Below are 15256 nucleotides of genomic sequence, written 5' to 3' on the forward strand. Positions count from 1 at the left end.
AGAAATACTACATCCAGGCCACATCTTGAATGTTTTGCTTCTTAGAAATTTCTTCCACTAACTACCATAAATCATCACTGTCAAGTTTCAAGTTCCACAGATCTCTAAGGAAGGGGCAAAATGCAGCCAAGTTCTTTGCTAAAGCATAACAAAAGTGACTTTTATGCCAGTTCCCAATAGGTTCCTTATCTTCATCTGAGACGTCATCAGCCTGGCTATCTCCATATCACTATCAGCATTTTGGTCACAACTATTCAACAAGTTTCTAGAAAGTTCCAAATTTTCCTTCATCTTCCTGTCTTCCAATCTCTGCCTGCTACCCAGTTCCAAAGCTGCTTCCACATTTTCAGATGCCTTTATGGCAATGTCCCATTCCTCAATGCCAATCTGTATTAGTCCATTCTCGCACTGCTATAAAGAAATACCTGAGACTGGGTAAACTTTTTTTTAAAAGTTTAATTGATTCACAGTTCCCCCATCCTTCTACAGAAATCACGAGGCTGGCATTCTGCTCAGCTTCTGGGGAGGCCTCAGGAAACTTATAATCATGATGGAATGTTAAGGGGGAGCACACACATCATATGACTGGAGTAGGAGCAAGAGAGAGAGTGGAGGTGCTACATACTTTTAAACAACCAGATCTCACAAGAACTCACTATCAGAAGAGCAGCACTAAGGGAATGGTACTAAAGCACTCATGAGAAATACACCACCATAATCCAATCACCTCCTCCAAGCCCCACCTCCAAAAGTGGGGATTACAATTCAACATGAGAGTTGGGCAGGGACACAGATCCAAACCATATCAGCCATGTGCAAAAATTAACTCAAGATGGAATAAAGATTTAAACATAAGACTGCAAACTATAAAATCCCAGAAGAAAACCTAGGAAATGCCCTTCTTAACATTGGCTTGGCAAAGAATTTATGGCTAAGTCCCCAAAAACAATTGCGATAAAAACAAAAACTGCCAAGTGAGACCTAACTAAAGCACTTCTGCACAGTGAAATAACTTATCAACACAATAAAAAGACAATGTCAGAATGGGAGAAAATATTCACCAACTATACATCTGACAAAATCTAATATCCAGAAAATACAAGGAATTTAAATCAACAAGCAAAAAACAACCCACTTTAAAAAATGAGCAAAGGGCATGAACAGACACTTTTCTAAAGAAGACATACAAGTGGCCAAAAAGATATGAAAAAAAGTTCATCTTCTCTAATCATTAGAAAAATGAAAATCAAAACCAAAATGAGATATCATCTTACACTAGTCAGAACGGTAATTATTAAAAAGTTAAAAAATAACAGATGCTGGTGAGGTTGTAGTAAAGGGAAATGCTTTATACAGTGTTGGCAGGAATATAAAAACTAGTACAGCCATTGTGGAAAGCAGTTTGGCAGTTTCTCAAAGAACTTAAAACAGAGCTACCATTCAAGGCAGCAATACCATTACTGGGTATATAGCCAAAGAAAAATAAATGGTTCTATTGAAAAGACACACACACTCATATGTTTATCACAGTGCTGTTCATAGTAGCAAAGACATGGAATCAACCTGGGTGCCCATCGGTGGTGTTTTGGATAAAGAAAATGTAGTACATATACATCATCCAATACTATGCAGCCATAAAAAAGAATAGAATCATGTCCTTTGCAGCAAGAACTATGCACCTGCAAGTCATTATCCTAAGCAAATCAGTGCAAGAACAGAAAACCAAACACTACATCTTCTCATTTATAAGCGGGGGCTAAACACTGAGTATACATGGACGTAAAGGTGAAAAAAGTAGATACTTGGGATTACAAGAAGGGGGAGGGAGAGAGGGAACATGAGCTAAAAAACCACCTATTGGATATTATGCTCACTACTAGGTGATAGGAACATCTGTACCCCAAACTTCAGCATCACACAAGATACTCGTAAAAAACTTGCACATGTACCTCTTGAACCTAAAATAAAATTTTAAAAATAAACTTATTTTTATTTTTGATGCTTCTATGTGATTTAAAAGTTAATTGCACAATGCAATAACTACACAAACGTATAGATTAGCTTAAAATGTATAGTGATATAATTTGTATGATGACAACATCATAAAGGAGAGGAAAAGAAATGGAGCTATTTTGGAACAAAGCTTTATATATGTTGAAATTAAGTTGTCGTTCATCTGAACTAGATTGTTTTCAGTTAAGGTGTTAATTTTAATTCCCAGGGCAACTACTAAGCAAATAGCTCAATAAATACGGTAAGAGAAATAACAAGTGAATTAAAATGGTGTACTAAAACAAGTCTATTTAACACAAATTAAGAAAGTAATGAAGAAATAGAAAAGCAAAATGGAAATAAGACAAATAGAAAACAAATAGCAAAATAGCAGAAGTAAATGTTACCTAATCGGTATTTACATGATATTTGAATGAATTAAACACTCATATCAAAAAACAGAGATTGATAGAATGAAAACAAACACACGATTCCACATGCTGTTTACAAAATCACACTTTAGATTCAAAAACAGAAAAAGATTGAAGACAAAAGGATGGAGAAAGAATGAAGCAGTAACTGAAAGAGATCTCAAGTGATTAAAATAATATCAGTCAAAATATATTTTAAGGCAGAAATTGTTACTAGAGACACAAAAGGACATTTTATAATAATAAAATATCAATCTATCACAAAGATATAACATTACATTATGTACATAATGTGTATATATAAAATACATAATAGATATATGATGTATATCTAATAATGTATATATGTAATTATATATATATATACACACACACACACACATATATATATTCACCTAACAATGAAGCTCCAAAATACATGAAGAAAAAAATCTCCAAAGGTCCATTTTTACTTTCAGAATAAATCCTTAAAATCCAAACTTCTGAGCCTAGAATAATACAGAGTTCATGGCAGGCCCTTCCATGTTTCCATTGATAGTCTTCCTTCCTGCCACTTCCCTTACCATCCTATATTCCATGCATACACACTACTTTAGACTTCAAAGTTTTCATTTCCCTTCTAGCCTTTTCACATGCTATTATTCTGCCTGGAATGTCATAAATCAATTCAATGACATCTCTTAAAACAAGCATCCTTTGACACGTCCAGGAACACCAAAATATGTTCTCCTGTATGTGCCCATTTCTTTGATTTTACTTTTATTGTAAGTCTGACTTGTAAGACTTACACTTGAGTCAGACCTGCAAGTCAACCTATTAACCTCTAAATCACTGGAAAGCAAACACCATGTTCTAATAGCCTTTCTTAACCCAGGGGCTAGTACAGTATTTAGCATAGGCTATGTTCACAAAAATAAATATTTGCTGGATGCATGAATAACAGAGTGCTAGATATGTATGTCTTAGTCAGTGCAGGTTTCCATAACAATACCATACTAGGTGGTATAAACAATATAAATTTATTTTCATACACTTTTGGATGCTGGAAGTCTAAGATCAGGGTGCTAGAATGGTCAGGTCCTGGGGCATACTCTCTTCCTGGCTTCCAGACAAACACCTTTTTGCTGTGCATTCACGTGAATTTTCCTCAGTGCTTGTGTTGAAGGAGTGGAGAGAGAGAGAATGAATCTTTCTCTTCTAATAAGGCCCCCAATCCTATCAGAATCAGACCCCACCTATATGACCTCATTTAACCTTAATTACCTCCTAAAAGCTCTATCTCCAAATACAGTCATACTGGGGGGTTAGGGCTTCAACATAGGAATTTCGGGGAGAGACAATTTAGTCCATAGCAATATACAACAGTATTTCTGTTATATTCATGTCTAGCAGTAATCAATATACTAGAACATTATCAGTTCACCCAGGCCCATTCCCTTCTATGTTGTCTCATTTTGGAACCGGTGTCTTTGACCTTGCTCTTCAAGCTGAGATCCCAAGGTAAGAAAAATATGTTGATTTATCATTGGGCAATCCATAAATCAGCATCCATTTCCCCAATCCTCTTGATTTGCATAAGGAGCCTCTTGTCCCAGCCTGACACTGGTAGAAATAGAAATGTACCAATTAAATGATTGTTCTGCTTATCAAAATCCTCATTGGAATATGTTGGGCAGGAAGCAATTTTCTCCTCTCTTATTTTCATGAATATACATAGGATTGAAACATTGAAACCAAATACACATTAATCAGATTCTATAAACAAATGATGTTGGTTCTGATTTTTTTTTATTTTATAGCTTTAGGAAAAAAACATGAATAAAGAGGGAAGACAAAGTCATCATATTTGAAAAGGTTTAACAGTTTAGAAAAAATGTATATATATACTTTTCTTTTTGAAGGACATGTTTTAGGTGTTCATTACTTCACAGATAATACTTTGAAATGCTAATTTTCCCCAAGATAATTCAGCTGTTAAATCACCAGTGAATTTAATTCCATCCACTAATTTCAGCGTCTGTGTTCCTCCCCTGTCACTAGCTGCCTCAAAAAATCCAAAACTTAATTTTTATTTTGCTCTGCACTTTACACATTATTTTGGCATATACTAACTTAACCCATCTGTTCACAACAGTCTTGTGAGCTGGGCATAAAGAAATTGAGGGTGAAACTTTTTTTAAGAGACTAACACAGGCAAAGCCCCAATTGAAAGAGTTTAATTCTGAGCATCATTAGTCAGCCTGAGATTCACAGCACCCAATGCACAACATTGCTCATACATCCCTGATGACTGGCAGGCCTTCCCCCTTTCCTAGCCTGTCCTGTCTAATGTCTATTCCTTTCTTCATTGCAGCTTTGGTGTCTAGTTCCTTGGGAAACCGAGCACAACCACTGAGCTGCTTAAAGTTCCCCTCTCTAGGCTTCTTTTGTATTTAATGAATGTCTTTGATTGGATGTAAAAAGCACCAACCATAAAAAAATGACAAATATAGGCTTTATTTTTTGAGTTTTAAAAATTGATTAAATAATGCTTTATGTATATATGAGGTACATGTGAGTGTTACATGCACAGAATGTGTCATGATAAAATTGGGATATTTGGGGTATCCATCACTTTGAGTATTTATCATTTCTATGTGTTGGTAGCACTTCAAGTCCTCTCTTCTGGTTACTTTGAAATACACAAGATGTTGTTGCTAAGAATAGTCATTCTTTTCTGCTATCAAACATTAGAACTTATTTCTTCTAACTGTATGTCATGTCCATTAATGAACTCCTCTTCATACCCGCTCCAACCCACCCAACCTTCCCAGTCTCTGGTATCTATCACTCTATTCTCTGTGTCCATGGCATCACTTTTTAGTTCTCATGTATGAGTGAGAACGTGTGGTATTTGTCTTTCTGTGCCTGGCTTATCTCACTGAACATAATTTCCTCCAGTTCCATTCATGATGATGCAAATGGCATGATTTTATTTTCATGGCCAAATAATATTCCATTGTGTGTACATATACCATGTTTTCTTTATTCATTCAGTTATTGACGGACACTTGGGTTGATTCCATATCTTTACTATTGTGAATAGTACTTCAATAAACATGGAAGTGCACGTATCTCTTTGATATACTGATTTATTATCCGTTGGCTAAATACTCAGTAGAGAGATTGCTAAATCATATAGTAATTTCATTTTTGTTATATCTATAGTTAACAAAGGGCTCATATTCAGAATATATAAAGAACTTCTGCAAATTAATAAGAAAAAGACCAACAACTTCATAGAAAATGACCAAAAAAAAAGATAGGTACTTCAAAAAAATATTCAAAAAGTCAATATACATGAAAACTCTCATTAGTAATCAGAAAAAAAGCAAACTAAGATCACAATGAGATACAATTTCACATTCAAAAGAATGACTAAAATTTAAAACTCCTGACAGCATAATTATGGTGAAGATATAAAATCCACTGGAAACAATAGTCTTCTGTTGGGTAAATTAGCATTATTTTTTATGGTTAAACAATATAATCTCAATAATGCAGAAATGTCATTCCTGGATGTACAGCTAAATGCAATGAGTGCATATCTACACAATAAGTCGTGTAAAAGCATTTAAGTGATATGCAATAGCAAAAAAAGAAACTGGGGAAAAGAAGCTTCTGTCAATGATAGGTTAAATAAATTGTGATACATATACATTGGAATTTTATACTATAAAAACATTTTAAAAGTTACACCTATATACAACAACGTAAGTGAATCTCAATTAATATAACATTAAGCAAAAGATGTCAGACACTAATTGAATCTGTATAATTCCTTTTGTATAAAATTAAAAATCAGAGAAAACTAATCTGTGACGTATAGAGTCAGGATAGTTTTTACATTTTGATAGGATATGAAAAGACTTCTATGGTGACAGAATATTTTGTTTCCCCACTTTTGTGATACTTGTGTCAGTTGCAATTATTTTGTGATGATTCATTAAGCTGAAATATGATTTGTGCATTTTTCTTATATGCTACATTTTGAAAGCAAGATTTTAAGTATTTCTTATTGTTTGAGGATAGATGAATGTAAAGACACAATAAAAATACCTGCTACATCAGAAAAATTACAGAAAAGAACTGGAAAGGAACCTTAGATGTTCTCTAGTTTAATACCCTCATTTATCAAGCAGAAAATGGCGACTTAGGATGAGTCACAGGAATTGGGTTTTTCTTGACCACCGTATCTGTCAGTATCTCAAATAGTAAAAATTGTATTACAGATTTATATGATCATTTGTTCCCTGAGAGCTCAAATGAGGTCATAAATTTTGTTTAGGAAAAGTAGTAGTTAACCTGTAATTGTAAGGACATGCGCTCCAGCCCCTCCATCCTAGACTACGGGGCAGACATTCATTGCCATGTTGGGAAGTCCTTTCACCCTGTTCCTGAGACTAAGCTGACAGTGGACATGTAAACATGCAGAAAACAAAATAAAGAACGTACTGAAAGATTAGACTTATTTTAAAAATGCACTAAAAATAACAGCTATTACTAGGTAAGTTATATAACAATACAGAACAGAGAAAAACACTGGCAAATGAAAATATGAGGTTAGAATAAATTTGCTATGAAAAGGAAAGAACTCAGGTTAGTTCACAAAACAAATGCTAATTATGTGCTATATTTAAGAGGTATGTCTAGAAGGAAGAGAAGCAGAAAAGTTTAAAAGAAAAGAATGGGCAACAAACTAGAAAAATGCAGACCAAAAAAAGTAGAGACCTGTTATAAATAATAAGAAAGTTTAATTCAGAACAAAATGCATTAAACTTGATAAAATAGGTACCTTATTAAAATAAATTTATTATAAAATAAAAAAATCTTTCACTGTTTACTGAATATGTACAAATCTTTAATGAACCAAATTGTATGGAATTCAAATTCATAAAGCAAAACCTAATGTGAATATAAGAAACAAAAAAGAAATATAAAAATACTTATGTAGTTTAATTCACCTTTTTCAGTACATATTAGGTAAAATAGATAAGTGAAGATATAGAAGATTTAAGCTACAAAATTAACAATTTAAAGCTATTACTTCCTGACTAACTGAATGCCCTCGAAAGAAAACAGAAAGTTTTCTTCCAAGGGTCTGTGAAAGATTTGCAAAAATTAATACATATTAGGATGCAAGAAAACCTTAATAAATTTCAGAAGGAATAAAGAGTACAGAAAAGCCTTTGACAAGGCAAACCAGTATTTAATTTTTTAAACTTTAATAAAAAAATTCCATTCTATCAAAAAAGTTTTAAATAGTAAACTGTCTGAAATCATGTGTAAATAAAAAACAAATATTAATAAATGACTGGAAAATTATAATAATAAAAATATATAACAGAACTTTTGGGATTTAGCTACAGCAATGGCCAAACGAAAATTAACACAGACTCGCATTACTCAGAAAGAAAGAATTTAAATAAATAAAAGCATCTGTCTGAAAGTTAGATAAAGAACAACAAATTAACCCAAGGCAATAAGTAAAAAGAAAAAAATCGAAATGCACAAATTAATAAAACAGAAAATTATAAAATAGTGGGACTACCAAATTTAAAAACCTGTTTCTTTATGGGGGTAAATAGCAGTAAACCAGATAAAACATAACCAAATCCAATTAAGAAAATAAAAACAATGACTTTTTAATATACACTGTGAGTAACAAAGACTTATAAAATATTGTTTTGCTCAACTCTATTAATGAAGATTTAGCCAAATGGAATAATAAATGATTTTCTAGAACAATTCATACCACCAAACTTTATTTCAGAAGGTACAGAACCTATGCACAGTCTAGTCACCATTGAAGAAACAGAAATTTGTTTAAACAATCATTCTCCCAAGAGGACATTAAGACCAAATTGTTCCCAGATGGTTTCAACCATGCAAGAACAGATAACTAAAACATATTTAAATTGTTTCAGAAGATAAAAAGAGAAGTACAGATTATAAAATATTTTTATAAAGAAAATAAATCTAAGAAAAGTGATAAATATATGGGAGTACTTCCTTAACAAGAGAGAGAGAAAAAAATTAAATACGTGACAAGAAGGATGGTTACCAGAGGCTGGGAAGGGTACTGGAAGGATGGCGGGGAGGGGAGGATGGTTAATGGGTACAAAAAACAGTTATTAGAAAGAATGAATAAGACTTACTATTTGATAGCACAACAGGGTGACTCTAGTCAATAATAACTTAATTGTACATTTTTAAATAACTTACAGAGTGTAATTGGATTGTTTGTAACTCAAAGAATAAATGCCTGAGGAGATGGACACCCCATTCTCCATGATGTGCTTATTTCACATTGCATACCTGTATCAAAACACCTCATGTACCCCATAAATATATACATCTACTGCATACCCACAAAAATTAAAAATAAAACAAAATAAAATAGACGCATACTTTGAAAATATTGCATGTTCAGTTCCAGACCACTGCAAGGAAGCAAATTGTTACAATAAAGCAAGTGATAGGAATTTTTTGGTTTCCTACTGCATATAAAAAGTTATATTTACACTATACTATAGTCTATTATTTGTGCAATAGCATTACATCTTTAAAACTTACATACTTTAGGCCAGACATGATGGTTCACACCTGTAATCCCAGCACTTTGGGAGGCCAAAGTGGGCAGATCACTTGAACCCAGAAGTTCGAGACCAGCCTGGGCAACATGAAACCTTATCTCTACCAAAAATACAAAAAAAAAAAAAATAGTGAGGCACGGTGGTACACGCCTGTAGTCCCAGCTACTAGGGAGGCTGAGGTGGGAGAATTGCTTGAACCCAGGAGTTCAAGGCTGCAGTAAGCCAAGATTGCACCTATGCACTCTAACCTGAGGTAGAGCAAAACCCTGTCTCCAAAACAAAACAAAAAAAAAAAGTTGTAGTTATTAATCTGCTGGAAGATGTTGTCTCAATGCTGATGGCTGCTGACTGATCAGGGTGTTGGTTACTAACAACTGCAGTAGCTGTGGCAATTTCTTAAAATAAGACAACAATGAAGTTTGCTGCATGGATTGACTCTTTTTTCCATTGAAGATTTCTCTTTAGTATGTGATGCTATTTGATAGCATTTACCTACACTAGAACTTCTTTCAAAATTGGAATAGATCTTCTCATACCCTATTGCTGCTTTATCAACTAAGTTTCGGGAAAGTCCTTAGTCCTTTGTTGTCATTATAACAATGTTCACAGCACCTTCACCAGGAGAAAATTCCATATCAAGGGACCACTTTCTTTGTAAGAAGCAGCTTCTCATTGGTTGAAGTTTTATCATGAGATTACAGCAATCCAGTCACATCTTCAGACACCACTTCTAATTGTAACTGTCTTGCTATTTCTACCACAGCTACAGTTCCTTCTTCCACTGAAGTCTCGAGCTTTCAAAGTTATCCATGAGGTTTGGAATCGACTTCTTTCAAACTCCTGTTAATGTTGATATTTTGACCTCCTCCCATGAATCACAAATGTCCTTAACGGCAACTAAAACGATGAATCATTTTAGGTTTTCAATTTACTTTGCCCAGATCATCAGAGGAATCCCTTCTATGGCTAGAGTCATATGAAATGTATTATTTTAATAATAAGACCTAAAGTGAAAATGACTCCTTGATCCATGAACTGCAGAATGGATGCTGTGTTAGCAGCATGGGCGTAAAAACAACATTAATCTCCGTGTGCATCTCCATCAGAGCTCTTGGGTGACTGGGTCCATTGTCAATGAGAAGTAATATTCTGACAGGAATCTTTTTTTCTGAGCAGTCGGTCTCAAAAGTTGTCTCAAAGTATTCTTTAGTCCATATTGTAAACAGATGTGTGTTATTTAGGTTTTATTGTGTTATTTATAGAGCACAGGCAAAATAGTTTTTGCACAATTCTTAAGGGCCCTAAGATTCTCAGAATGGCAAATGAACATTGGCTTCTACTTAAAGTCACCAGCTGCATTAGCCCCTAAAATGAGAGTCAGCCTGACCTTTGAAGCTTTGAAGCCTGGCATTGACTTCTCTCTAGCTGTGAAAGTCCCAGATGATATTTTGTTCCAGTATAAGGCTGTTTTATCTGCACAGAAAACCTTTTGTTTAGTGTGGTTGCCTTCATAAATGATCTTAGCTAGATTTTTTGGAAAACTTGCTGCAGCTTCTTCATCAGCCCTCACTGCCTCACTTTGCAGTTTTACGTTATGGAGACAGCTTCTTTTTTTAAACCTAATGAACCAACCTCTCCTATCTTCAGATTTTTCTTCTGCAGCTTCCTCATCTCTCTCAGCCTTGTTCTGGAATACGCTTTGGCTTAAAGGAATACTGTGACTAGTTCCATTTTTCCAATCCGGACCACTAAAACTTTCTCTACATGAGCAGAAAGTTGTTCCACTTCCTTATCGTTTGTATGTTTACTGGAGTAGCACTTTTAATTTTTGTCAAGAACTTTTCCTTCGCATTCACAGCTTGGCTGTTTGGCACAAGAGACCTAGCTTTAGGCTTATCCTGGCTTTCAACATGTCTTTCTCAATAAGTTTAGCATTTCTAGCTTTTGATTTAAAGTGAAGAGATATGCGACTCATCTTTTCATTTGAACACTCAGAGACAATTGTAGGGCTATTAATTGGCCTAATTTCATGACTGTTGTGTCTCAGGAAATAGGGAGGTCCAAGGAGAGGGAGGGATACAGGAGGACAGAAGAGAGCAGTCAGAACACACACAGCGTTTATAATTAAGTTCACCATCTTATATGGGTGCAGCTCACAGCAGCCAAAACAATTACAATAGTAACATCAAAGATCACTGTTTACAGATTACCATAATGACATAATAATATTGTCATATTGTAAGAATTGCAAAAATGTGACACTGAGAGACATGAAGTTGTCACTTGCTGTTGGAAAAATGGTGCCAATAGACTTACTCCATTCAAAGTTGCCATGAACTTTCCATTTGTAAAAAGCATAATATCTGCAGCGCACAATAAAACAAAGCACAATAAAATGAGGTATTCCTGTAATCATAGATTTCAGCAGGTCTTTCTAAGAAAGCCATAAAACCCAGAGGCCATTAATAAATGAATACATTTGACCACGTAAGAGTTAAAAGCCTCTGCATATAAAAATGTTCATAAAGTCAAAAACATAAGACAAAGAGGAAAGAAAATACTTCCGAGGCAATATAATCTGTTACCTATAAATGTAAAGAGTTTATCTAAATAAATAAGAATTCATTAGAAAAATAGGCAGAGGACAAGGACAGAAATTTAACAGAAAAATAAATACATTTTGCTTTTAAACATATGAAAACACTCTTACTATTTGTCATAATTTTTTTTTCTTTTGAGACACAGTCTCGCTCTGTTGCCCAGGCTGGAGTGCAGTGGCGTGATCTCAGCTCACCGCAACCTCTGCCTTCCAAGTTCAAGTGATTCTCCTGCCTCAGCCTCCTGACTAGCTGGGATTCAGGCATGCACTACCACGCCCAGGCAATTTTCTTGTATATTTAGTAGAGACAGGGTTTCACCATGTTGGTCAGGCTGGTCTCGAACTCCTAACCTCGTGATCCACCCACCTCGGTCTCCCAAAGGGCTGGGGATTACAGGTGTGAGCCACTGCGCCTGGCCTATTTGTCATAATTTTTAAAACACAATTTAAAACTTTAATGGACTTTCCATTTATATTTATCTTACTGACAAAGATTATAAAGTTGGTATGGGGGGAGTTATTAATAAGAGAGTAAATCAGTATAATCTCTTTGAAAGGTAATATGGAAATGTCTACTAAAATTAATAGTTCCTAAGCCAACCAATCCAGCAATTCCATTTCAAGAGATTTACCCTACAGATACGTGCACTAGGAAATATGTAGAAAAGTGTTTATTTCAGTGTTGCTGGTATTAGCTAAGTCTATAAGCAACCTAAATGTTCATCGATGAAGCAATTTACTGATTTAATTTACTGAATCAGAGAAACCATATTCTGTTTGTATTGATAGGAAATGTTCTCAAAGTGACATTGCTAAGAAAAAAAAATAAGATGCAAAACTGTGCATAGGATGCACATATAAGATGTATCAAATGCATGTATGCATCTGTCACATTTCAGAAAGATGCCAGACCCTGGTAACAGAAGTTGTCCCCAGGGGGATCTGGGGAACTAAAAGTCTGTGTTGGCAGAAGATTTAACTTTCACTGTGGACCCTTTTTAATTTTCTCATATGCATGTGTTAATATTTTTATTAAAATCCTTAAAAAATAAGCAGAGTGATAAAACAAAATGCAAGTCAGGTTCACTGCGGCCTCTAGACAAATAATAACAATGACAACAGTAATAATGAAAGCTTAATAGCAAGTGTTATGCTATTTGTCAGGGCCTCTGCTAAGCACTTTATAGGCATGGTCTCATTTAATCTTCATTAGAAACTGAGGAAACGAATACTTATATTGTTCTCATTTTACATATGAGAAATATGAAGAATAGAATCTGGATTATAAAGAAGACTGCCTGCCTCCAGTGAATGAGCTGGGGGTACCTCACATTGCTGGAAACATAAGGAGCAGCCATCATCTCCCTGTGCAGAGAACAAGATGCTATCATAGCAAGTTGATCCTGTTCAATGGAACAAAGTTTTGCAGAATACCTGTCTCAAAGGCGGAAACCTGGGGTAGAAAGTTTACTAACCTTAAAGTCAAAACTCCTGCTCTTACTTGCTGTTGTCAAATATTAGCTGTTGTCTAAAAGCCTTAGACATATGTAAAATGGGGATAATGTTTTCTGTTTTTACACATAAAGTATTGATCCCATATATAAGAAAGCTTAAAAACAAATGAACTATACAGAATTCTCATACAGGGCCATACTTTGTCAGCCAAGGGCTCCAGGATAGAGACCATGAGTAACTCATCCCATAGTGACCAGGATATTTGGAAGCAATGCAAAAACTTGACAACCACCAAGATAGAGAGTAGTTCCTCTTATATGATAATAGCCCTTCTTTCCAATTCAAACACAATGATTCCCCATGTAGAGGGTAAACCCTAAGTCTTGGCAGCCCTCATGAATTGCAAAAGAAAACATGGTATTGCCACATACCCAAGTCCAACACTGAAAAATATTCCATTGCCTTTCCAAATCAATACTGATTGAGACCCAATGTATACACCAAATGAGGTTTAGAGTAAAAATATGACTTAAATTCCTCCACTAGACTCAGTTCCTGGAGAATATGCATGGACTTCTATACCACTAAATTTACAGTATAGCACAGCAAGCATTTGTTCAAGACTCAGTGGGAGGATGGATGGATGGATGGATAACCACAGAATTTTACTAAAAATAGATAATTATTTAACTTGTAACATAAAATGTAATCCTTTTTATAGAAGGCCGTATGATAGAAGACAAAAGGTATAGAATTTGGAGCTCAGAAGATTGGGGTAAAAATTCAGGTTCTTCTTCTTACTAGTACTATTACTCTCAACAATTTACATATTCTCCATGAACTACAGTCTCTTAATCTCTAAAATGAAAAATGCTAACACACTGTAGCTGTATCTTATGAAGTAGTTTCTGAAGTATGTGCATAAGACAAAAGCAAAACTATCCTTGAAAACCTCTCAAATCACTATCAGAATATTATATACATAGCTTTGCGATACTACATAATTTCTCCATACAAAGCCAGTTTTTCCTTCAGTACTAAACAGGTAGCTATTGCTTTGATTGAGTGCCAAAAATAGTTCATAATTTGGGTCTATTTATTATTAAAAATGCTTTTTTTGCTTATTTCTTCTGCTGAGTGTATGTAAATGAATTACAATTAGGTGTAAGGTATAACTCCTGTATATGTGATTTCTTTTTTAATATAACAGCTTCATTGAGATATAAGTAACGTATGATAAAAGTTACCCTTTTAAATTGTACAATTCAGTGATTTTTAGTATCTTCACTAAATTGTGCAACAATCATCACTAAATAATTTTAGAACATTTTCAAATTTCTTTATTAAGGCTGAATGCTATTCCATTGCATGGATAGACCACAGTTTACTTAGCCATTCATCAATTTATGGACATTTGGATTATATTCACTTTTTGGCTATTATGAATAATACTTCTATGACTATTTATGCAAAAGTGTCTGTGAGGACATACATTTTCAATCTTTTAGAACTACTAAACTCTTTTCCAAAGTGGCTTCACCATTTTACATTTTCACCAATCATGTATGAGAGTTACAATTTCCCTACATCCTTGCCAATACACGTTATTGTCTGACTTTTTTATTCTAGCCCTCCAAGTGGATGCAAAATGGAAAGTAGTATATATATGCTCTCTGATATCTATGTGTTTTCTCACAGGATTATTATTGAGTATATGAAACATGTTTTAACCAGAGGAGAGCTACAAAAATATTTGTATTATGATTGTTGTTACAATTGTGAATACGTAATATGCTATGCAAGGTTATTGATCTTAAAAATAAAATACGAGAAAAAAAGAAACCATCTCTGATTAAGGGAAAGAAAGGAATTTGTTGGAAGAATGTTTGCGGGCCCATAGACTCAAAAGGAAGGATGGATAATGTGACTCAGAAGACAGGCAGAGCCCATGACAGCCTGAGAAATCAGCCCAGGCCAAAAGATCTTGAAGCAAGACAGTGGTGAGAAAGCTGCAGCCACTGCCCCATCCAGGTGATCTGGTACCCTAGCCCTTATCACTCTGCCACATAGCTTGCCACTGCTGTAGGAGTAAACTTTTAGTTTCTCCTACCTCTTATATCACTTACCCCAGACCAAAAGTTCTG

This window comes from Gorilla gorilla, chromosome 7 (genome assembly GCF_029281585.2).
Source record: "Gorilla gorilla gorilla isolate KB3781 chromosome 7, NHGRI_mGorGor1-v2.1_pri, whole genome shotgun sequence".
NCBI classification, from domain to species: Eukaryota; Metazoa; Chordata; class Mammalia; order Primates; family Hominidae; genus Gorilla; species Gorilla gorilla.